Below are 24336 nucleotides of genomic sequence, written 5' to 3' on the forward strand. Positions count from 1 at the left end.
TAAGCCAAGACCACACTACCAAAGAATAAGCATTAAAAACTAAATAAGTGAACAGACAAAAAAATATTACAAATTTATATTATGCACATATTAAGAGGCCAGACACTTGATCAATAAAGAGGAAAGGAATCTTGAGGAATAGAGTAAGAATAGAACCACCAAATTACTTACTCTTGAGAATTCCATGGCCAAAGCCCTTTGTCACTGTGCTTGGATTTATTTCAAGTCACAAGGAATTTGCCACCTTGGCTCTTGTATGGCTGGTAAGCTTGCTGGGGGTTCCTTCTGTCTTGAGTAGATATCACAGCTGAAGTGGTTACTTAGGGATTTTTGTAGCTCCCTTTCAACCCACCCAACCAAGGGATATGATTAACCTGAGAAAGAACGGGTATAGCAATTTGTCTCTACCCAATAGTGGAATGTGTTACTGAAAAAGAATATATTACTGCTTTCTCTGAAATGGAGTTCAGAGAGTAGGCCTACCTAGTAGGGGTCTTAAACATCAATGCAATGTCTAATGGCAAAATTAAAGGTGCTCCCCCTGCGATTTTTGTGCCATGTCTCTTAAACCTGTGTTTTCTAGGTCTTTGGCTAATTCTGTAATCCCCCTACCTCCAAGCCTTGATTTCTTTTTTCTTTTTGGATTAGAAATATAAAGCTTTATTATTTTTTCTTTTTTGAACTTTCTTTTTATTTATTTTTAAATTTTATTTCACTAATTATGTGCCATAACAAATTTCCACATAAGTTTACCAAAGTTATATGATCCAAATTGTCTTCTTCCCTCCTTCTCCCAGAGCTGGCAAGCAATTTGAACTTTTCACGCAAACTTTTACCACACAAACTTATCACGCAAAACATATTTCCATAGTGTTCATTTTTATAAGTGAATAATCTTAAAAAACCAAAACTCTTAAACATATACCCAAGTAAACAAGTGAAAAAATGTGTGCTTTCATTTGCATTCAATCTCCAACAGTTCTTTTTCTGGAGGTAGAGGGCATTCTTGCTCATAAGTTTCTCAAAGTGGTCCTGGATCCTTATAATGCAGATAATAGCTAAATCTTTCACATTTGACCATTCCACAATATTGCTGTCAGTTCATGTAGGTCTTTCTAAGCCTCTATTTCTATCTGCATTCTATTTTATGCAATTTTGTTTTCTAATGTAGGAAATCTATTGGTATTTGTTTAGAAATTCTTTATGATTTTCCTATTGTGTCTAAATTGGTAATTTTTTAGAATATTAATTAATTCTAATTTGAATTCCTCCTCTAATTAAAAAAAAACCTCCCCCTCCCCCCAAATTAAAGGTACTCCTTCATTTGATCCCTGACACTAGATTCATCACATGACCCTTCTGGTGGCAGATAACTTTGAAAGAGTGGAAAAGTGGGATAGATTTCAACTTAATAATGACATTACCTGACACTTGTATAGGTATCTTGTTTTCATATATGTCACCTCAAAAGATCATAGCATCATAGAGGTCAATGAGAACAATCCCTTCATTTTACAATTGAAGAATATGTGGCTTAGAAGTCACACAGCTAGTAAGTATTTGAGGCAGAATTTGATTTAGCATAATCAAAATTATTTATTTTACATCTTGCAATGTTCTCTATCCTTTGCTTGGTCTTAAATTCTTCCCTTCCCCATAGATCTGACAGGTATACTACTTTATGTTCACCTAATTTGCTTTTTTTTCAACCCTTACCTTCTGTATTAGAATTAATATTGTGTAATGGTTCCAAGGCAGAAGAGCGGCAATGGGGGGGGTCAAGTGACTTGTCCAGGATCACCCAACTAGGAAGTGTCTGCGGTCAGATTTGAACCCAAGACCTCCTAACTCTAGGTCTAGCTCTTAATCCACTGAGCCATCCAGCTGCCCCCACCTAATTTACTTATAATTGAGGCAGAATTTGATCCCAGGCATCCCTGACTAAACATGCTGCCTATTAGAAAAGTGAAATTTCATTTGACCCTAATCTAAGGCAAGGTTTCTTAAATAAGCCTTCAAAGAAGAAATCCTAATTGTTTTGAGGATTAGTTGGTGGTTTTCCCCAAGTGATAAAAGACATCATCAGATCAAAATTATATTAGGGCCAGAAGAGGCTTTAAAAGGTCACCCCCTCCCTTCAGAGAATATCACAGTGAAATTATTCCAGATGAAGCAAGTTCTGGGTTCTAATCCTGTCTCCACTATACAGCTGTGTGACTTTTTCATCATATCTCTCTGGACCTGCTTTCAAGAAGCTGACACTTAGTAGAGTAGGGGTTCTTAATCTGGGGTCCATGACCTTATTTTTTATAACATTTTGATAACTATGTTTCATTATAATGTTTCTTTTATAATCCTAAGTACTTCATTTTGTGCATTGAAAAACATTATTTGGAGAAGGGATCCAAAGCCTTTGCCAGACTGACATGAACCGTTTGAGTTGTCCCAGTTATAGAGGGAAAGAGACACAAAGGCATATGAGAATATACAAAAGACAAACCAAGTAAATTTGCAAAGTAATTTGGGGGAGGGGGCAGACACGAGTAGTTGGAAAGATCAGGAAAGGCTTCCCACAGGAGATTAAGATTTGGTCTGAAGGAAACAAGGGATCCTAAAACCCAAGAGGGGAAGAGAGCGAGTACTGCATGGCAGATTGAAGGGGAATGATTGGCAAGAGGAAGGGCTAAGAAGGATTCCTAGCTAAGTGGAAGGGTGGTGGCCTGGAGAGAAACAGAGAAGTGTGGAAGCAGAGAGGGTTTGGGAGGAAAAATAATGGGCTCTGTTTAAGACATGTTGAGTTTGAGGTACTTATGAAATGGCAGACTTGAAATAGAAGCTGCTCATGTGGAGATGGAGCTCAGAAGGGAGACTAGACCTGGATATAGTTATGGAAAGTATCTGCACAGAGATGATAATTTAATCCATGGGAACTGATGTTCACATCATGCAGAACACAAGCACTCCACAGTACACAAGCTGGGCAGTGCAGGACATTTGACCAATGATTTCACGAAGTACCTACTCCATTAAAAAAAAAAAGGCTCAGCAAAGGAGACAGTGTAACCTCTTTCGGCGTCCCAACGCCATATTGGGTACTCGTCCTTGGAGTTAAGTTAACCCTATACTTTGCTGCAATTTAACCTCTATTCCTCTTAAGCTATTAACAGTAGAATAAAAACTAGTTATTTACCTTTTTGTGTGCTGAAAACTACAGAATAATAGGATGTATGAGCTGGAGGTGATTAAGAGATTATTTAGTTCTTATTTTACATGAGGAAAATGATACTCAAGAAAGTTTAAAAAAAACTGGTCCAGGAACTACTTCATATACTTCAATTGTTACCAAAGTAATTTTTCTGACAGATTGAGTAATTATAGTTTCTTGTACCCTGTATATAGGTATCCCTGTTCAACCTTTAAATTCTTTGCATGTAGGAGGGCAAGGAATGAGGGTGGGAGGGACGAGGGAGTTCTTTAAGAATCTTTGCCAAATTTTCCAAATCTGTCTTAATGAACTACAGACTGCATATAGTACTTTGGTGAGGTCTGCCCCATGCTGAGTATAATGGGCAGGTTGAGTCATAGACCCTGCATGTATTAATACTATTTATTAATATCCAGCATCCATGCTTGTTTGATGTCCTCTGCTGACTCATTTCAATCCTGACTTCTTTATGTTATATAATAATGCTTGGTAGTCCTTTGAAATGCCTTTCTTCTGAGAAACTCAAAGCATTTTGCTAACCTGTTCAGCTGAAGAGATGACACAGCACTCTTTAAGGTTTATGGATGGGGAAACTGAGCCACTGAAAAATAAGTAACTTACTCTAAAGAGACCAACAAGCCAATAATGGAACTGAAAACCAAATCTGATTTATTTATTTATTTATTATTTGGTAGAAACTCATCTATCTTGAGATCATGGAGGAAGAGGTTTGTTCTATTTGTTATAGTCACAGCAAGGGCTCAGTGGCCATCAAGGGTGTGAGAGAGTGAGAGAAGGGGGGAAAGGTGGGGACAGAGAGAGAGAAAGAGACAGAGACAGGTGGAGGGGGGAAGAGTCAGAGACAGACAGAAAGACAGGTGGGGGGAGAAACAGAGAGAAAGAGACAGAGGGTGAAATGGTGGCATGACTGAGTAAGGCCTCCTAACTGGGGCAGTATCTGTCACCAAACTCTTAGGTGGAGGAGATAAGCAGCAACCCCAGGAGAGCTATCTTTTAGCTTCATTCTATTTGGAAGAAGCCCAGATAAATGGAAAATTAAAATAACTCCTTCTTTACCCTAACTTTTCCTTTGTGTCTGTCTCTCCTTCTCACAGCCTCTCCTTCTCCAGTTTTACTTGGTATGTGGGGTCGGGGGAGAAAAGGGGCAGGTCTCTCTTCTGTCTAATTTTAGCATATAAGACTTGAAAACTAGGCCTGTGCTTTCTTTGAGCATGTGGGTACTCTGTGGGTGCTTAATAAATGCTAAATAATAGCAACTGCCCCATGTTTTGAATCCTATTCCAGAGCCCCATTCTTTTACCATGAACTTACTTCTATCCAGGCAGGGGCAATGGCTTCCCTGGGCAGGGTATTTCTTTTAATTTAGATAAAACAGGTACTATTCAATAGAACAAAGTCCCTTTACTGCAGGATTTCAATTTCAAAGAAAACAGACACACAGCTACTGATCTAGAACATTCTGCTCTGAACCAAATCACAATGACTATAGATGATGGTCAGTATAAGCAATGAAGGCAAATAAGGTCTGAGGGGAATGAATAGGGCCTGGGAGAAAGGACAACCCCCCTCCCCCATCCCACTCATATTCCCATCTGACTTTAGGAGCAAATGTCAGTGTCTGGGAACCTGGTTCCAAGATAACAAACAGCTTCTACTCTAGAGGAATGCCACATCTTAGGGAATTCCTGAGAACACAGGACACTAGATGGGGGGATTCTCTCACAGTGTGGTCACACGTGGGGCCTGGAGGAGCTGACCCCAGGACATTTACTCCAGGGACAGAGGCTATCCCTCTTCTTCAGAGAAAGGCCTCCTGGGTTGGTGCTCCAGTGGAGTGGGGCTTATTCTGCATGGCCAAGGGTAACCTGGGTCACAAGCAGCCCAAGAAACTTCCTTCACCTATGGGGAGATAGCACCCACTGGCCAGGACTGGCCTTCACCATCAATGCAGCAGGCACTTCCTGGAAGGCAGGGAGAGGCTGGGTCAACAGCCCCTGCAGGATTGCTCTGAATGCCACTTCCCTAGGTGAGGAGTCTCTTCCCCTCTACCTGCTCACACATGTGGGCAGCATTCCTTAAAATTATTTAATTGCATACACCCTTTGGTGTCTTGACTCTTAGATGCAAACCCTCTGGTGGGGAGTAGTCAAGTTCTTTGGAAATTTCATTTGAATGGAATGATATTCCCAATGGCAATATCATAGGAATTCTATCCTAAAATTCAATGCTATTATGAGGAGTGGTGGCAAGAGCACTAGATTGGGAGTCAGACTTTCATCTGAATCCCTGCCGTTACAATTTAAGATCACTGATTTAGAACTGGAAGGATCTTAAGAGGTCATCTAGTCCAACCACCACATTTCACAGATTTTGAGAAACTGAGATACACAGAAGTGAGGTACCTTGCTTGGGGTTTGAACCCAGGTTGTCAGGCTCCAAACCCAGAAGTCTTTCCACTGCATTGCTTAGATTCTGGCCAAGTCATTTCCCTTTCTGGGACTCAGTCTCCTTATTTGTAAAATAAAGAGGAATAGTTAAATGGTCTACAAAGTTCCCTCTGGCTCAAAATTTCCTCCCAATAAACAAGGTGTTACTAACAACACTCCATCAAAATCTTAATGACAAGGAACTGTGCCAGGTCCTCTATAAACAACTCAAGAGTAGAAAGAATAGACTCCCCTGATTTAATAAGTTCAGTGATAAATAAATACATTGCCACAAAAATACTGAGACTAAATAGTAAAAGCTTCAATGTGAACAGACCATAATAATCACAATTAATTTATACTGTCTATTTATCTTCGGGCTACTGAAAACATAATTTAAAAGTTTCCTCCTAAAAGAGTAAAAGAAATCAGTTCTATTTTCTTTCCCATTTTATGTCAAGATAGCCCTTTCCCCCCAAGAATACTTTCTCTCATATTTAAACAAGTAATGCACAATGGCAGAGCATTTGTAAATGAAGTTTTTTCACTCTGGCAAATTGCATTCCCTTTATTCTAAGTCCATACCCTCTACCTCATTCCTTGCTTCATCACAGAGGCCTCCCAGACACAGATATGTGGGGAGCATTGGAACAGCTCCACTAAGACCAACATCCATCCCTAAGGCCAGTGGCACAACTGTGCAGGGGGACAGGCAGAGAAAATCCCTACAAGGCTCGGAACTGCAAGCACGGGATTGGCACCAGGTCAGGCACCTCCGAGTTAAAACACATTTCAGAACATGAAGGAGGATCCAAACCATTCCAAACCCTGACATTCCTTCTTAAATTTTTTTTTTAATCTTCAAACCAAATTTAAGCTGACATGTGGTAACAAATCCCCTCTAGAGGAACAGAAGTGAAGATTTGAGATTTCCCAGAGCTTTCATTCCTGAAGAGATCTAACTCCATTCAACTTCAGAGGATGTGTGTGACATTACTTCCTTCGGATAAAAAGAACTCACTCCTCTCTAAGTCGTTCCTGGGAACCTATTTTAAGTACCCTCTTTTAAAAATGGTACAAACTCTCCAAAATATTACATCTGACACTCCATTATTTTAGCAAAGTAAACTCAGGGCTAAGAAAAAACAGATTAGAATAGTCATTTATTTTAGTACTGCTGGTCAGTTTCAGGTTGCCATAGGAAATAAAGCTTAACTACATAACTTTTTTTTTTTTGGTAATTTACACGAACCATTTTCATTAAAAAAAAAAATATATATATATATATATATATATTCTAACTGGCTCAATAAATAAATGGACAATTAGCCATAAGCTAGAGTTTTGTTTTGTTGGGTGGGGGGAGGGGGGGGAAATTTAAGCATCCACTGAAAGCTTTCGCCCTTCTGGAAAGACCTGCTAAAAACCAAACTTTTAAACGATCCATGTTGCTTTCTCTGAAATGCCCATGCACAACGTTTCCAGGATCCCCGAGAGAGAAAAGGTGAGTAAAACTTTAACAAATATCAAGCAGATTTAAGGGGGCCAGGGAAGGGGAGGAGAAAACAAAGCCAAGTTTTAAAAATTCACCCCGTACTTACAAGTCGTTTCAATAGAAACCTGAGCCCCAACAATTCTTCCGAAGACTGCTCTGCGGGTCATAAATACAATCTGAAGTCTAAAATAGATCTCCTATCACGTTAGGCAGAGCACTCACATTTCAGGCTTGCAGCTTCTACTTGGGTAAACAGTTTTACAACTTGCAGAACAAACCCTGGCTAAAATTAACTGCAGTCCCGGACAGCAGGCAGGAACACGCTGATTTGCATCATGTGTGCAGGGATTTATTCTCTAGGACAACATCGGTGTCCTCTTAATGGGAAATTTGGCGGAGGGGCGGGCACCGAGAACAATGCGCAGCACCGCGATTATGCTAATTACAGAATCCCAGCCAGCAGCTCTAACTTTGTCTTTTAAGTTGTTTTTGCAAGTACTGACAAAGAGAAAGGGCAGGCTCCTCGGCGCAACAGGCAGTCACTGGATTTTTAAACACATTCAAATCAGGCAAACTTTTGGCAACAAGGTGGCAGCACTGCTTACATCTCACCAGCAAAATGGGGGGGGGGGGGGGGGAAGCGGGGGACTGGAGAAGAAGATTTCCGAAGAGGGCTTCAGTCGTACAATTAGATGACTGGGGTGAAATTTTAGTCCTGTGAATTGCGCAGTATATAGATATTGATCCCATGTGTCCACACTGGCCACGAATAATGATCACGGAAACGATCCCATTTTCTTCATTTTTGCACTGACTTAGGTTCCGCCTTTTCTCGTTTTGCTTTTCTGCACCCCTAAGGAGCTACCGAAAGGATCCTGTTCTCACTAATAAATGAGGGCTGAGAAAAAACATCTAAAATATTTGCAAGAAGCAACATCCTTTGAGAGAAGTAGTCTGAAATGGATTGGCCACCATTGTTCAGATGGAGGAAGCGATGACTTAACAATTCAGCTCAAGCTGATGTGAGGGACCTCCCAAGGGAAAACTAGTTGATATGAATGGAACAGAACTGCTTGGATCTCCAAGAGCTGGCTAGGCATAGTAGTGGAGAGGGCACAGAATTTGGAATCAGGGAGATCTGAATTCAAATTCTGCCTTGGACAATTACTAATGGTGTCCAGTTGCTTAACCTCTATGCCTCAGTTTCCTCAACTGCAAAATGGGGATGATCATAGCACCTACTTCAAAGGGTTTTTATGAGGATCAAATGAGTTCACATATAAAGTGCTTTGCAAACTTTAAAACACTATATAAATGTTATTCTTGTTATTATGATCTCCTTGGTGGGTTTGTTATTAAAGGCCAAGCTCTTATGAATCTTGCTCTCACATTATACTTTATATACTATTTCCAAGTACTCCAAAAGCATTAATTAAAACTCCAAACACTTCTGTGAAGTATTAATATCCTAGTTTTTACAGATGAATAAACTGACATGACAACCCTAAGTCATCATCCCAAGGTTTCATTGGAAATCAGTGATTGGGTTTGAACAACAAACCACAGTGGACTTGACATTTCCTCTTTATTAATAATTTGGTTATAAAAATCTAAGGTTCTTTGAGTCATTATTTTGGCTAGTTGAAAAAACATCACCAATATGGACAGACTTCAAGAGCTGCCATTCTATGGAAATTCTCAAATCCCAGCTAAACCAGAGGCTTAAAAATACTTCCTCTGCCAGTTTCTTAGAGTGATTTTTGAAATGTGTGCCAGGGACCAGTAGGTCCTTCAGTTGGTTCACAGGTGTGTTGGCTCTGGTCGAGTCAATTTAAAAGATGCTGTTGCCAACACCCAGTAGGGGGCAATCTGGTAAGAAGAATAGTTGGCAATCATGTGAAGAGTTATACCAAGTGCTTTATCCACATTATCTCATGAGGCCCAAAGAGAGCACTCGGACAGACTTTCATTGGCAGTGGCTGTTAGGCTATTGTCACAACTTTCTCCCGATGCTGTACTGGCTATCAGCCTTAGAGTTAGTGGCCAGTGTGGACTGTATATATACATTTTTGTATATTTTATATTTTCCCTCGGTACTTGTTTCTAAATGACATAATATTCTAATCCATCCAAGATTCTGCAACTCATAAGTTCAAATCCCACTTAATGCCTCCATACCAGAATGGGAAGACGTCAAAACATCAGACCTTTTCTTTTCAAAAGTTCTCTGCTTCAGCATCATCCAAAAATTTTACTCATCAGAAATTCACTCTCAAATACTAACTGGCATAAAGTAAATCATAAAGTCATTTTTGACACACTTGCCTACTCCTTGCGAACTTCTTATTCTACAATTCTGCCTTTAGCTCTGCAGCTGACCTTTTAAGCCCAAACTCAATTATTTCCCCAACCCAGAAAAGGTATGAAAAATTTTCACCTTGGGCTATTCATGTCATGAATGTCTCTATATTTAGCATGGATTGGGAGCAAGAGGAAGTAGAAAACTTTCTACCCATTCCTGAACTAGTTTTTCATAGTTTGACTCCATTTTTTAACATAAACTACACCTATAACTACATTCCAGGGCCCTAATAGGTTTGTTGCTTGTTGTTTTTTTAATCAGCTACCATTTTGCATTTGGCCACATGAATGTCATGTATCCATTGCAAGACAACTGAGTTGGATGCCATTTTGTTCTTAGCATGAATAATTTACACTAAAGCAAATTAATTTCATTTATGTCTATAAAAAACAGCTCCTATTTTCCTTTCACTAATTCTGTAAAGTTTTGGAAGCCATTGCTGATATTTTCATTTATCATGTAAGTTCATAAAAATCCTGCATTCCTTACCTAATCTTGACAAAAACTTGATCACCAGCAAGTGAAAAAGGGAAGGAAAGGAGGTTGAGAAGAGAGAAGGAACAAATAAAAGGAAAGAAAAAGAGAATTTAGGAAGGGAAAGAGACCTTTAAGGCAAAAAAGGAAAGAAAAAGAGAAAGAATAAGAAGAGTTAAAATCTGCCTACGCCTATTGACTAAATTGGTTTTGGCACATACATTCTATTCACTGAGAATGTGAACATCATCATTTATTATTTCAACCTACTGAAATACTGGTTTGGTCACCAGTATTTTATAAAAATTCTTTCTTATAGAAAACTATCTGTTTTTTATTTTCAAATTTCAATGTGTATTTTTGAAATTAAGATTTATTTTGTTAAAAAATTCTAAGGATTTTATGCAGGCATCAAAGAATGAGTTGGGTTTCAGAAATCGGCTTTGAAATCATAGAGGTGCCAATCGATATATTAGCTAGAGGGGATGTGGACTCCCAACACTGGAACTCTGATCTGGGATGAAAAAAAAAATACCTTCATTTTCACAAAATTCTAAATTAATTGATGAATTATGAATGAGAAGAAAAGAAACATTCAGAATATTCCAAAGGTTTCACCAAACTGCTAAAAGATTCCACAATACAAAAAAAGTTAGAATTCCTGAAGTAGAGACTAAAAGTACTCTTGACAATGAATATTTATCAAACTGGCTTATCTTTATTTTTTTAGAGTTCTGACTTATTTGAAAATATTTAAAGCTCAAACAGCAAACCAATATTTATTTCATTGTTCTGGATCCTATTTTTCCCATAAATTAAATGAAGTTGTTTATATTCCAATTAGGGACCCATAGGTGTATCATGGGAGCCAATAATTAATATCTAATATTCAGACAGTGTTTTAAGATAGTCAAAATATATACAGTCTTCTACAATTTGAGGAAGATGGTGGGAGGGAGGAGGAATAAATACTATGCTAAAAGTATTATAATTGCAATTTTACAAATAAGGAAATTTACAAATAAGGAAAAGGCTCAGAGGGTTTAAGTGACTTGATGATGGTAGTGCAGAAAATAAAGATGGGAAGTGAACCCAGTGCTAACTCTAAGCCCAGCACTTATTTCCACTATACCATGTTGCTTCTCAAAAAGAGGAAGGTAAAACTTTTGGGGTTAATAACTGTTTAGAGCCATTCAATTGCTACTATTAAATTTTCAGGAGCTCTTCTATCAGAGGGAGAGCCACTTCACACAACTCTGGAAGAAAGTATTCTCTGCAGGTTGTTGATAGATCAACTTTACTTCTTAGGTGCTTATCAAGGAATTGGGTGAAATTAACATTGAGATTGATCCTAGGGGCCAGAAAGTGGTACCCCTGATCTAGGTGAAGATTTTAAACAGATTATAAAGCTAGAGACCTCAGATGACTTAGTTTAGTGACTTTCAATTGTTCCAGTTCATTGAGGTATCTCTTGGGAGTTCCTAGAAATAAAGTCTCAACATGGCAAACATGTCTAATTAGACTGATGCAAAGAATCATAGGCTCAGAGTTGAAAGGAGCCTTTATCTTCAGTTTCTACCCCCAAAATGAGCTAAACGAAAAGGCTCAAAGGTATCAAAGAAGAGGGATTCCACAACTGCAAGAAGTTTAAATGTCATAAATCTAGTTCATGATTTTCTATCCAAGCACACTGAAATCATTAAAGATAGATGTAATATCAAATTCTTTAAGTTCTCAAACTGTTACACTTTATCAATCAAATAGCCAGTACTCATTAAGCACTTGCTATAGGCCAGACACTATGGTAAGTAGATAATGGGGATATAAATATAAAAAACAAAATAATCTTTCCACACAAAGAGTTTATATATACCAACAGCAAACTAAGATATAATGGCAGCATTTCATTTTTAAGTAGCTATATATCTATTGGTATTTCCTTCCTTGTTCCATAATTTAAAACATTAATAGAATCATGTTGTTGGCTGGATATAGTCAGTAAGTGTACAAAGAATGTTCAGTTTACATTTTGTTGGTGTTGGAAAATGTTACTAATTTACATATAGAACTCAACTTTATAATTTAAAACAAATAAACTGGCATAATTCATGAGGATCTAGTCTGTCTTAATACAATAGACATCAACTAAGTATTCCAGGTTTACTTACACCTACAAATTGCACAAAACCTTCTAGACCAGTAGTTTGTTTCTCAAACTTCCATGGTTCATTTTTCACTAAGTTAAAAAAAAAAAGTCATTAGATGTGTTAATTTGCCCAAAGGTGAAAGATAACAATTCTTTAAGTGAATTCTAATTTCAATTTTGATAAAGATTTGATGTAATATAACATCATACATCGTTAAACTATATCTCATCTTATAATGCCAACTCTAATATTTCATGATGACAAAAGATGACTTTAACAGTTTCATTAGAATTGATTTTTAATGGCTATCTAAGTGAAGAACAAATTCTGGATGGTTCTATCAATTTGTAAAAGCTACACATCTGATCCAGGCAAAATGAGTGGGAAATCTGTCAAGAACTGCCCAACTAAGAAGGGAGCATGTTAGAATGGATAGCTATCAGATAATAGTTTTTCTGGTCATAATAACTCCCAAAGGCTGTTTATTAAAGTGTAGTTATTAGATGGAAGAAGTACCCACACTGAAGAAATCACGTATCTTTCAAAATATCTAAATGTGCTTTAATAAAAATAGCTAACATTTACATAGGGCTTTCTGTGTGCCAGGCACTGTGCCAAGTACTTTACAAATATTATCTCATTTGATTCTCACGACAACTCTAAAAGCTAGGTACTATTATTATCTTCCTTTTACAAATGAGGAAATGGAGACAAAGAAATATTGTGACTTGCCCTGGGTCATACAGGTAGTAAGGTAGTAAGTGAGGCTTAATTTGAATTCAGGTCTTTTAGACTTCAGGCTCTGTGCTGTGTGCACTATGGTCCCACCTACTGGCTGCTTCTCTTTCTAATGAAACTGTTAAAGTAGGGATACTAATATTATTATTATTATTATTGCAGTATTAATATCAACAAAGCCAATGCTTAGTTCTCTTAAAAGAATTCTGGAATCATACTAATATCTTTTTTCTTAACAGGTATAATTGGCATTCTCATTCATTCAAAAATATTGATTGAGAACTACCAAAAAATTTTTTTACTCAATTAGAAAAAAACCATAACAAAGTTCATTTGGAAGAACAAAAGATCAAGGATATCCAGGGAAATCATGAAAAAAAATGTGAAGGAAGGAGGCCTTGCAGTCCCAGATCTCAAACTATATTACAAAGCAGCAGTCATCAAAACAATTTGGTACTGGCTAAGAGACAGAAAGGAGGATCAGTGGAATAGACTTGGGATAAGTGACCTCAGCAAGACTGTCTATGACAAACCCAAAGATCCCAGCTTTTAGGACCAAAATCCACTATTTGATAAAAACTGCTGGGAAAATTGGAAGACAGTATGGGAGAGATCAGGTCTGGATCAATATCTCATACCCTACACCAAGATAAACTCAGAATGGGTGAATGACTTGAATATAAAGAAGGAAACTATAAGCAAATTAGGTGAACACAGAATAGTATACATGCCATATCTTTGGGAAAGACTTTAAAACCAAGCAAGAGCTAGAAAATCACAAAATGTAAAATCAATAATTTTGATTACATCAAATTAAAAAGGTTTTGTGTAAACAAAACCAATGCAAACAAAATTAGAAAGGAAGCAATAAATTGAGGAACAATCTTCATTACAAAAACCTCTGACAAAGGTCTAATTACTCAAATTTATAAAGAGCTAAAACAATTGTACAAAAAATCAAGCCATTTTCCAATAGATAAATGGGCAAGGGACATGAATAGGCAATTTTCAGTTAAAGATATCAAAACTATAAATAAGCACATGAAAAGGTGTTCTAAATATCTTATAATCAGAGAGATGCAAATAAAAACAACTCTGAGGTATCATCTCACACCTAACAGATTGGATAACATGACAGCAACAGAAAGTAATGAATGCTGGAGGGGATGTGGCAAAGTCAGGACATTAATGCATTGCTGGTGGAGTTGTGAATTAATCTGACCATTCTGGAGGGCAATTTGGAACTATGCCCAAAGGATGCTAAAAGACTGTCTGCCCTTTGATCCAGCCATAGCACTGCTGGGTTTGTACCCCAAAGAAATAATAAGGAAAAAGACTTGTACAAGAATATTCATAGCTGCGCTCTTTGTGGTGGCCAAAAATTGGAAAATGAGGGGATGCCCTTCAATTGGGGAATGGCTGAACAAATTGTGGTATATATTGGTGATGGAATACTATTGTGCCCAAAGGAATAATAAACTGGAGGAATTCCATGGGAACTGGAATGACTACCAGGAATTGATGCAGAGAGAAAGGAGAAGAACCAGGAGAACATTGTACACAGAGACTGATACACTATGGCACAATTGAATGTAATGGACTTCTCCATTAGTGGCAATGCAGTGATCCTGAACAACTTGGAGGGATCTACGAGAAAAAAACACTATCCACATTCAGAGGAAACACTGTGGGAGTAGAAACACAGAAGAAAAGCAACTGCTTGAATACATGGGTCGAGGGGGATATGGTTGGGGATGTAGATGCTAAATGAACATCCTAGTGCAAACATCAACAACATGGAAATAGGTTTTGATCAAGGACACATGTAATACCCAGTAAAATTGTGTGTCAGCTATGGGACAGGTGAGAGTAAGGGAGGTAGGGAAATAATATGATTCTTGTAACCAAAAAATAATGTTATAAATTGACTAAATAAATTAAATAAAAAATATTTATTGAGTACCTGTTATATGCAAAACATCATACATTGATAAGAAGTAATATAGGGTGTAAAACCTATCCTCAATCTAAGAAGGAAGATAGGAAAATATCTTAAACACAAGGTAAGAGGTATGAAAATTTGTGCCAGATGAGTGGCACAGATTAAGGGCTAAGTAGAAACAAAGAGAAGGGAAGAAGATTTGATTCTGGCTGATGTGATCAGGGAAGTATCTGAGCTGGGCCATAAGGAACAAGTTGGGCTTTGGGAAATGAATTGCACACAGAGGGATGACTTGAGTGAAGGTGATAAAGTATGTTTTTAGTGAGTAGTAAGCATGGATTGGTGAAAGCCAATTTCTCTGTTCCAGACAAGGGGAGCAGTACAAAAAACACTCTAATGCTTGTCTGGAATGTACAAAGAAGCATGTACAGAAAGCATGGCAATGTGCCTGTGCACCCTCCCAAAAGACAAACTGTTACCCAACAGCAGGGAATAATTGACACACCTCTTCTTTCTCTACTTGGAAATTTATGTGCTCCTATTAACCTTCTCTCACTAGAGGAGCTCATTGATTTCAAACCTACCACTATCAATGAATTGATAAATCTGAAATTGGTGAACATCTCCCAGGTAAACAAAGGGAGCAGGACATCAATATAATCCTATGTTATAATGATGAATAAAAATTAAACATGAGCTTAGTAAATATGATCTAAATTTTTTTCCAATTGGCATGCATCCTAATCTAAAGTAAAAAGAAAGCCATCCCCCCCCCTTAAAGTATACTTTAAACTTTTGGAAAACAGTCATAAAGAAATCAAAAGCTCCTTATTTCAAAGGTGGTATAAGTAAAACCTCACTAATTTATCTTAATTGTGGTAAATGTTAACTTGAGTTAGAAGAAAATAAAAGTAAAAAAATATTTTTGTGACTATAGTTTTATTAAAAGTATATCATAAAGGAATGAGTTAGGGAAAAAAAGTACATTGTAGGGGCAGTTAAGTGGCTTAGTGGGATAGAGCTGGACCTGGAGACAGGAGGTCCTGGGTTCAAATTTGGCCTCAGATACTTCCTAGCTATGTGACTCTGGGCAAGTCACTTAACCCCAATTGCTTAACCCTTATCACTCTTCTGCCTTGGGATCAATACTTAATAAAAGTTCTAAGATGGAAGATAAGGATTTTTTAAAAAAGTACATTATAAGGTCCTCAAAGGCAGAGGTCATGTTTTATTCACCTTTGTAGCCCCCAAAACACCTAGCTCAGTAAAAAGTAAATGCTTAATAAATTGAAATTCCTAAAAGCACAGGTCTGTTATCACTCCTTTGCAAAAAAAGCCTTGGTGGTGGTTCCCAATTGCCTTGAAAATCAAAGACAGAAATTCTGTCTGATATGAATATAACTCTGGCCAGGCTCTCTAGGCTAATTACATGTTATATCTTCCTTACATGTCTGCCTTTCAAGCCAAACTGACCTTGTTCCTATTTTTCTGGTAGTAGCATTCTCATCTCTCCATGCCTTCTTTTTTTGTTTGTTTTTAAAACCTTACCTTCTGTCTTAGAATCAATACTGTGTATTGGTTCCAAAGTAGAAGAGCAGCAAGGGCTAGGCCATGGGGATTAAGTGACTTACCCAGGGTCGCAAAACTAGGAAATGTCTAAGACTAGATTTGAACCCATGACCTCCCCTCTCTAAGCCTGATTCTCAATCCACTAAGCCACCCAGCTGTCCCTTCTCTGTGCCTTCTTACAATCTAGCATCCAGAAACAGAATGATCTCACTCCTTTCCCCTATCTTTGGGAAACTAGTTCTCTTCAAAGATCCATTCAAGTACCCTCTCATCCAAGAATCCTTTCCTGATTCTCCCCCTTGCAAAGACTCTGCCTCTAACTGGATTTCTTGCCTATATACTATATTTACTTATTTGTGAAGATGTTGTATCCCATAGTGGAATGTAATCTACTGGGTAAGGAATTATCTCACTTTTGTATGTGTATGTCTAGGATCCAGCATGGCATCTAGCACATAGTGCTAATACATGTTCATTGATTCAGTGGGAATAATAATGAAGAATAATAATAGGTACTATTTATCTGCTGCACCCTCTGTGCCAGGCATTGGGATAAGTTTTACAAGATTATCTTGCTTAATCCTCACAACAGCCCTAGGAGGTAGGTAGGTGCTAGTCCTGAGTCTGGCTGAGGTTAGTAAGTCACTTGTTCGGGGTCCTGAAGGATTGTCTTGAGGCCACACTTGAACTCAGGCTTTTCTGACTCCAAGCCCTAGGCTTGGGCAGCCTCACTGGCAGGAAGCCTTCAGGGACTGTCTCTAGGCTAAAATACAAATTCCTGTTTGGCATTTAATCTCTTTCACCAGCTGGCTCTAACCAGTCATTTCAGACACATTTCAACCCACTCCCCTGCCTGCAATCCAGTTCAAGCCAAACTGGTCTATTGGCTATTATTACCCCCCACCCCCCAACTGGATCTCACTGCCAGGCTTCTTCCTTGTCCCTGGCCTCTTCTTGGCCACAGCAGTTCTCCTCTCCCATCTTAGGTGCTCCTGAAAGGGCTATAGGGCAAGTTCTTTAATGCTGATCAGCCTCCATTTCCTTATCTGTAAAAGGAGGCCAATGACAGCATGGGCCTCCCAGGGCTGTTGTGACAGCCGGCCTCCTCCACATGACTTGGCATTGACTTTGTAGGTAGGCTCTATTTACTCATGTTTAAAGATAGTTTTCCTCTGATTTAAAGTTAACACCTTGTGGGCAGAAATAGTTTCATTTTTGCCTTTTTTATCCCCACCACCACCTAGTACAATGCCTCATATAGATGAGTGCTTAATAAACATTTATCAAGGGGGCAGCTGGGTGGCTCAGTGGATTGAGAGCCAGGCCTAGAGACTAGAGGTCCTGGGTTCAAATCTGGCCTTAGATTCTTCCTAGCTGGGTGGCTCTGGGCAAGTCACTTAACTTCCATTGCCTAGTCCTTGCTGCTCTTTTGCCTTGGAACCAATACACAGTATTGATTCTAAGCTGGAAGGTAAGGGTTTAAAAATATGTATATATTTGTTAAATTAAACTAACCTGTAGGACAGCTCTGAGAGGTTCAAGATGTCCCTGCTATTTCAGTGTGAACTGAGCTTCTACTCTCTTAGCCCCTTCCCCCCTTTTCATGAGCAGCACAGGCACCCAAATGAGGCTGGACCTACTACTAACCTTCAGGATTTCACCTAACATTACAGTGACACTGTAGAAATTAACATTTCCTATGAATAGGCGAATAGTTTTTTGGTGACATTTAATTTTGTTGAGAGCATTGGAAAGGTCTCTTGAAATGGTTTTGATGTATTGTCCAATGGTCAATTTTAGGGGAAACTTAAAAATGAGTAAGAATTGATTTGGGGTATGGGTAGGGGAAGGGGTTGGTGTTATTTTGATGGAAAGAATATAATACATAACTATCTCCTCCAGGGGGCAGCCCAACCTTGTGCTAGAATGAACACTCAGAAACTTGCCTAAAGCATACAACTTTCCCCATCAAAAAGAATGTTCCAATACATGCTCAGTGTTCACAGTAGAAACAATTTTTAAAAATCAAAAGAATGAGGACTGAATTTTCTGAGAACTACCAGTGACTGTGACCATTATGCCATTTGGGGATGGCCAGCGAGACAGGTCCCTTTGAAGATGAATGAATTCATGGAAAGAGAAATAAACATGCACAATATGGCAATTGAGATAATAGAATTTAGAATGAAAAATAGCTCCACCTCTCCCCCAAAAAAGAATAGAGTAGCTCTAATTTTTGGTCTTTCATTTTTGTGCAAATACAAACTATCACTAAGAGAATTGTGTCTTCATCTGATGGTTCTATTCCTTTTGCATTCTTTTGCCTTTCCTTCTTCATCCATTTTAGGTTCCAATGATTTTTATGATGGATTGTTTGGGTTTTATTAAACTTCCCATTCCTACCTCTCTTTAAGGACATTTGAATTGTCTGACCATTTCTGTCTATATCTTTCAAAACAAAAAGTACTTGGTCTCAATAAAGCACAAATTTTAAAAAGAAAAAAAGACCAACCCGATTGAGAGGATAACAGCGAGGAGTGAAAATAATTCTCATATCCTACCTCACTCAATATAAGGCTTTCCCTCCTCATTTTAAATAGGAACAGATGGTAGTACAGAGTTCATTTGTTTATAAATTCTAACCAGTTTCTGATTTAAGCAAGAAAAATGTTGTCATTATTCAAGATTCTTAAATTAATAATAAAAGAGGCATTCCATTAATTAATTGTAGCCAGCCTATAAGAAATGTTTATTAAATTAATATTTCAATTTCCATAAGTCAGGGGCTTATCAGTATACCTCTAAATATCAACTGACAAATAAGTAGTAAACTAGTCTTCAAATAACATTTTACATGGTGTTCACTGTTGAATGTACTGTTAATGTGAATGTTTTCAATACTACTGTGAGATGGTTGCCTAGGATGCCAGTTAAACTAACCTTATTCATTTTAAACTGTTGATGCTTGTGATTTTGCTGTGTAGTAAGATTCCAGGTATACCTTGGCTGATTTTCACAAGTGATTTCAAAATCTCCAGCCCCAGGGAGGAGTATATCAGAATCTATGTCAGAACCTGATACTTCACAAAATTCCACTAGCCTCTGACATCATGGAACTGGAGATACCTTGGATTCTTCATAAGGAATTTGGGAAAGAAGGAGATAGAAAGCCAGGGCAAGAGGTGGAGAGTCAAGTTCACCCTAGGATTCTTTATATTCCATTTGGACTGTGCTGAGTTAATGGATTGCACTCCTTGCCTCCTTCCTGCAAAGATTCTGTCAGCTGTCATTTGTAGTTGCAGGGTCTTGCTGAGGACTAGTCAAGGACTAAGAGATAACTCGGTGGGATGAATTCTGTCCTTTCCTCCCTATCCCAGAATTGGAAAGAACTCCATCCCTTTAAACAAAATATTTTTTTGAAATCACTTCATTTTCCTCTCTACTAGGGGAAAAGAGTCTAAGCAGGGAAAGCCTGTCAGGTTTCTGCAGTCAGAAGCATTTGGATTGGCTATTTTATTTTCAAGGAACTGTAGTATCTCCTCTATGCCTTCTTATTGGGTGTATATTTCCCTCTATATAAAAGAAATCATATTTGATGTTAGCTATAGTAATAGAAGTTGGGAAATTGGGCAGTTATGGGGAAAAAAAGAGGCAGAATACACATCCAGCACTTAGCATGAAGGACCAGTGGAGAGGCTGCAGTGATAACTGTCTCACTACTGGAGAAGATGTAAAATGGCATGATGTTCTGCTAGTTTTCCTTAGGGTAATATACAGGAGAAATAATGAGTCAGGAGAGATTAGGAATATAATGGGAATCAAAGAAATATGCCCTGGACTAATAGAAGATGTGTGTGTGTGTGTGTGTGTGTGTGTGTGTGTGTGTGTGTGTGTGTGTGAGAGAGAGAGAGAGAGAGAGAGAGAGAGAGAGAGAGAGAGAGAGAGAGAGAGAGAGAGAGGGAGGGAGAGAGAGAAAGAGACACAGAGAGGAAGGAAGGAAGGGAAGGAAGGAAAGAGAAAGGGGGGAGGAGACAGAGAGAGAGAGAGAGAGACAGAGAGAGAGAGAGAGAGAGAGAGAGAGAGAGAGAGAGAGAGAGAGAGAGAGAGAGAGAGAGGGAGAGGGAGAGAGAGAGAGAGAGAGAGAGAGAGAGAGAGAGAGAGAGAGAGAGAGAGAGAGAGAGAGAGAGAGAGTACTTTTTATGGGATCCATATTAGGCAAACACCTAGGTTCCCTTCCTCTCAAACTGTATTATAATACACAAGGGGGCACTGTCTCTAGGTAAGCAACAAGTAGGAATTTTCCTTTAACTTCCCTTACATCAGATAGTAGGCAAACCCCTCTAACTCTTCTTGCTGGGTTTAATAATTTTTACATCAGCAATTCCCAAAGCCCCCAAACAATAACCCCAACAATCACATTCAAAGTATTTAAGGCAGGCACATGATCATAGTTACAGTTACAAAAGAACAAACCACACCCAAATGATTATAGGTTGGAAATTCTTAAATAATTCTGAGGAACAATTGAGGGGTGGGGAGAGGGAAGTCTGCTTAAAATAACTAAGGGGATTAGACAATAACTAAAATAAGTGGACAAGAGATGATATCAAATTTAGTAATTTATAATACTTATAGACCTTTCTATGTAAGAGCAACATCTTTAAATCAATGTCTAAGCCAAACTAAGTTCATGATATAGTTGCTTGAACTAAATAGTTGGTTTCAGCATAAAAACGATTCTCTGTCTTTTAAACATATATCTTCATTGGCATTATCATGTGCCACGTAAAAGAAAACCACCAAATCTGAAATTCTCACAATGTACTCATCTCTGCTGCTTGAAAGACTAGGTGAGCTTGAGCATCATTATCCTCCACCTCCTCCAGGAAACTTTATCTGATTCCCAAGTTGTTAGCACTTTCACTTTCTTCAATTATCATGTTTTTACTTAACTGTTGCTATATGGCATCTCCTTAGTTAGATATATACTTAGAGGGCAGAGGCTATTTTTCCTTTTGTTTCTGTATTCCTAAAACCTATCACAGTACTTGCATACAAATATAAGTAGAGGCTTTGTAAACATGTGTGCTATTGGATTTCATTATAATGTTAAGGATGATCTTAATTATGATAAATACATTTATGAAGACACTGTTCATCTGTCATCAGTTTATAGACATTTGAAACTTTGGCTTCTGGGCTTTCTTGTGCCAGAGAATAAGCAACATTTATCTCATTCATTCTCATTTTCTTCATAGTTGATAATATTAGAAGGGAATTAATTAGAAAAGCTTAGAATGTCTTGTAGGAACTTTCTTCCACATCCAACAAACCATGTTTACTTGATAATTTTTTTGTGGAGGCAACTAGTGGCCCAGTGGATACAGTGTGGGGCCTGGAGTCAAGAAGTCTTGAGTTCAAATCTAGGGCCAGATATTTACTAGCTGTGTGAGCCTGGACAAGCCATTTTTTGCCTCAGTTACCTTAAATGTAAAATGGGAACCACAGTAGCACTTATCTAGCAGGGCTGCACTTGGCACAGTCCACAGATGCTAAACAAATATTCATTTCCTTCTCTTTCCTCCTATTTCCTCTCAAGTATTTCTCATGCATTCCCCACAGCAAGATACAGTGATTAAATGGCCAATCTGAACCTCATTTAATTTGATTAAGACAGGGATTATAGAGCAAAATTGCCAATTTTTAGGAGGTGGACAATTCTTGGTTATCCAGTCTAATCTCCTTTTCAATTTAGGAAGTAATTCCTTCTAGAGTGACCCTTCAATAGCTACCTAGCCTTCACTTCTTTTCCCATCCACTATGGTCCTCCAGACTTCTTCAGCCCTATTGAGAGCCCTTTGGTCTGGACCCTCCTCCACCACTGGGGCTGGCGCAGAGAGCTCCTCCTAGAATTGCCCCTTAAGGAGGGCAGCTGCCAGGTCGTACATCTCTAAATGTCTCCCCACTGACACACACGAAAAATTTCTCTACTCCTTCCTCTCTAAGCTTCCTTGTTTCTTCTGTGTGTTGTCTTCCCCCTAGATAATACAATCTCCTTGAGGACATGTCTTTTGCCTTTCTTCATATGCCCCAGTACTTAGCAAGGTGTTTGGCTATAGTCAATGCTTAATAAACATTTTCTGACCAATTGACTTCAGTAACTCTAGTGACAGAGTCCAGAAATTCACAAGGTAGCCCATTACAAATGTTGGATAGCTCTCATAATTAGATGTTATTACAACTCACAATTTTTCTCACAATTCAACATAAAGATTATTATCCTTATTTTATAGAAAACAAGCTTGTAAAGATTTTTTTAAAAATCCCTACTGCCTGTCTTAGAATCAATGGAAAGTATCAGTTCCAAGGCAGAAAAGCAATAAGGTCTAGGCAACTGGAATTAAGTGACTTGCCCAGGGTCACACAGCTAGGGAGTGTCTGAAGATAGATGTGAACCCTGGATCTCCCATCTCCAGGCCTGGCTCTCTATCCATTTAGCCACCGTGCTAAACCTAAAGAGGCTTGCAGAGATTAAATGACTTGTCCAAGATAGCATTATCATTAAGTGCTGGAGTTGGGAATAAAAACCATACCCTTCAGACTTTTAGTTCTGGATTCTTTCCAATACACTATACTCTCTTCTTTATATCAAGCCAAAAATCTGTTTCCCAAAAGCCTCCACCTTTCTGTCCTATTTCCATACAATACAGAACAAATCTACTTCTCACACATGGCAACTGATCAAACCTCTGAAAATAGCTTCACTGCCTCTGGTCTTCCCTCCTTCAGGAATAAACATGTCCAGTTCCTTCAACAATTCCTTAAAAGACACTTTCTTAAATAAATGAGTGTTCTCTAGAGCTGCCATCATTACGGCATCCCCTTTTGAGCACCCTTCCATTTGTCAGTGGCTGACCCTCTTAAAAGCAAGATGTTTAGTTCTGAACACAAAACCAGTCCAAGGTCCAACAGAATTATTTCTGAAGACCTGAACATGACATTTCAATTAAAGTAGATTAAGAAGATAGAAGCTTCTAAAATACCTTCATCACACTGTGCACATGATCAATGAAATAGAAGGGTGGATCCAAGATGGCAGGGTAGCAGCATGGGAAGCTAGAATCACTTTGAGAATCCTCTCAAACCCATCTTAAAATAGGGCCTCAAAATGAATACTGGAGGGGGCAGCTGGGTGGCTCAGTGGATTGAGAGTCAGGCCTAGAGACAGGAGGTCCTGGGTTCAAAACTGGCCTCAGACAATTCCCAGCTGTGTGACCCTGGGCAAGTCATTTAACCCCCATTGCCTAGCCCTTACTACTCTTCTGCCTTGGAGCCAATACACAGTATTGACTCCAATACGAAAGGTAAGGGTTTGTTTGTTTTTTTAATGAATACTGGAGTCACAGAAGCAACAAGGGGTTGGAGTAAAGTAACTCTCCTGTGTGGAGAGGGGAGCCCAAAGTAAAATAGTGTACAGAAGAGTATAAGCCACCCATCCCCCACCTACTGCTCCAGGTTCCAAACCTGGGTCCAAGCCAACTTTGAGACCCCAGGATCCTGCTTAAGCCAATAGCAGAGCATCCTACACCCACTCCTTGAAGGTACAATCTCTGGCACAAGCCTAAATTGAAACCCCAAGCTTTGGTGCCTGGCTCATTTAAGCCTGAAGTGAGGCCCCAAACTCCATTATAGGGCAATCCACAGGGTACCAGGCCAGTGCAAACCCAGTGAGGCTCAGAGCTTCTGTCCAAGCCAACAGTGAAGACCCAAACCCCAGAGCAATGCCAAAGCAAAGCAGTCCCTGCCTGGTTGGTGCTAGACTAAGAGGAGGCTCAAAACCCTGCTCAAGCCTGCACTGAGGCTCCAAGTCCCAGGGCAAGGTAACTCACAGCATTCTGGGCCTACAAATTATCAGCAGTCCCAAGAGGAAATTGAATTAGCAGTAGGAAGTGGCTTT

The 24336-nt window shown here is 38.7% G+C and overlaps 1 protein-coding gene across 20 annotated transcripts in view; it reads right to left on the reverse strand.

Moving 5' to 3' along the window:
* The window catches only part of SLC20A2 (solute carrier family 20 member 2), a 120021-nt gene that overhangs the window by 66163 nt on the left and 29522 nt on the right, over nucleotides 1-24336 (reverse strand). Inside the window, exons 1-2 of one of the 20 annotated variants that reach the window (XM_056813615.1) lie at nucleotides 7254-7671; nucleotides 5629-5734 (exon numbers count right to left, since the gene is read on the reverse strand). The exons of 11 other annotated variants lie outside the window; for them this stretch is intronic. The gene's annotated coding sequence lies outside the window, so the exon portion shown is untranslated. Of the gene's footprint in view, nucleotides 1-171; nucleotides 5596-5628; nucleotides 5735-6244; nucleotides 6852-7253; nucleotides 8173-24336 lie in introns of those variants that run through there. 8 more of the 20 variants (XM_007476405.3, XM_056813607.1, XM_056813612.1 and 5 more) reach the window with 8 other exon arrangements.

Source organism: Monodelphis domestica, chromosome 1 (genome assembly GCF_027887165.1).
Source record: "Monodelphis domestica isolate mMonDom1 chromosome 1, mMonDom1.pri, whole genome shotgun sequence".
In the NCBI taxonomy this organism is placed as follows: Eukaryota; Metazoa; Chordata; class Mammalia; order Didelphimorphia; family Didelphidae; genus Monodelphis; species Monodelphis domestica.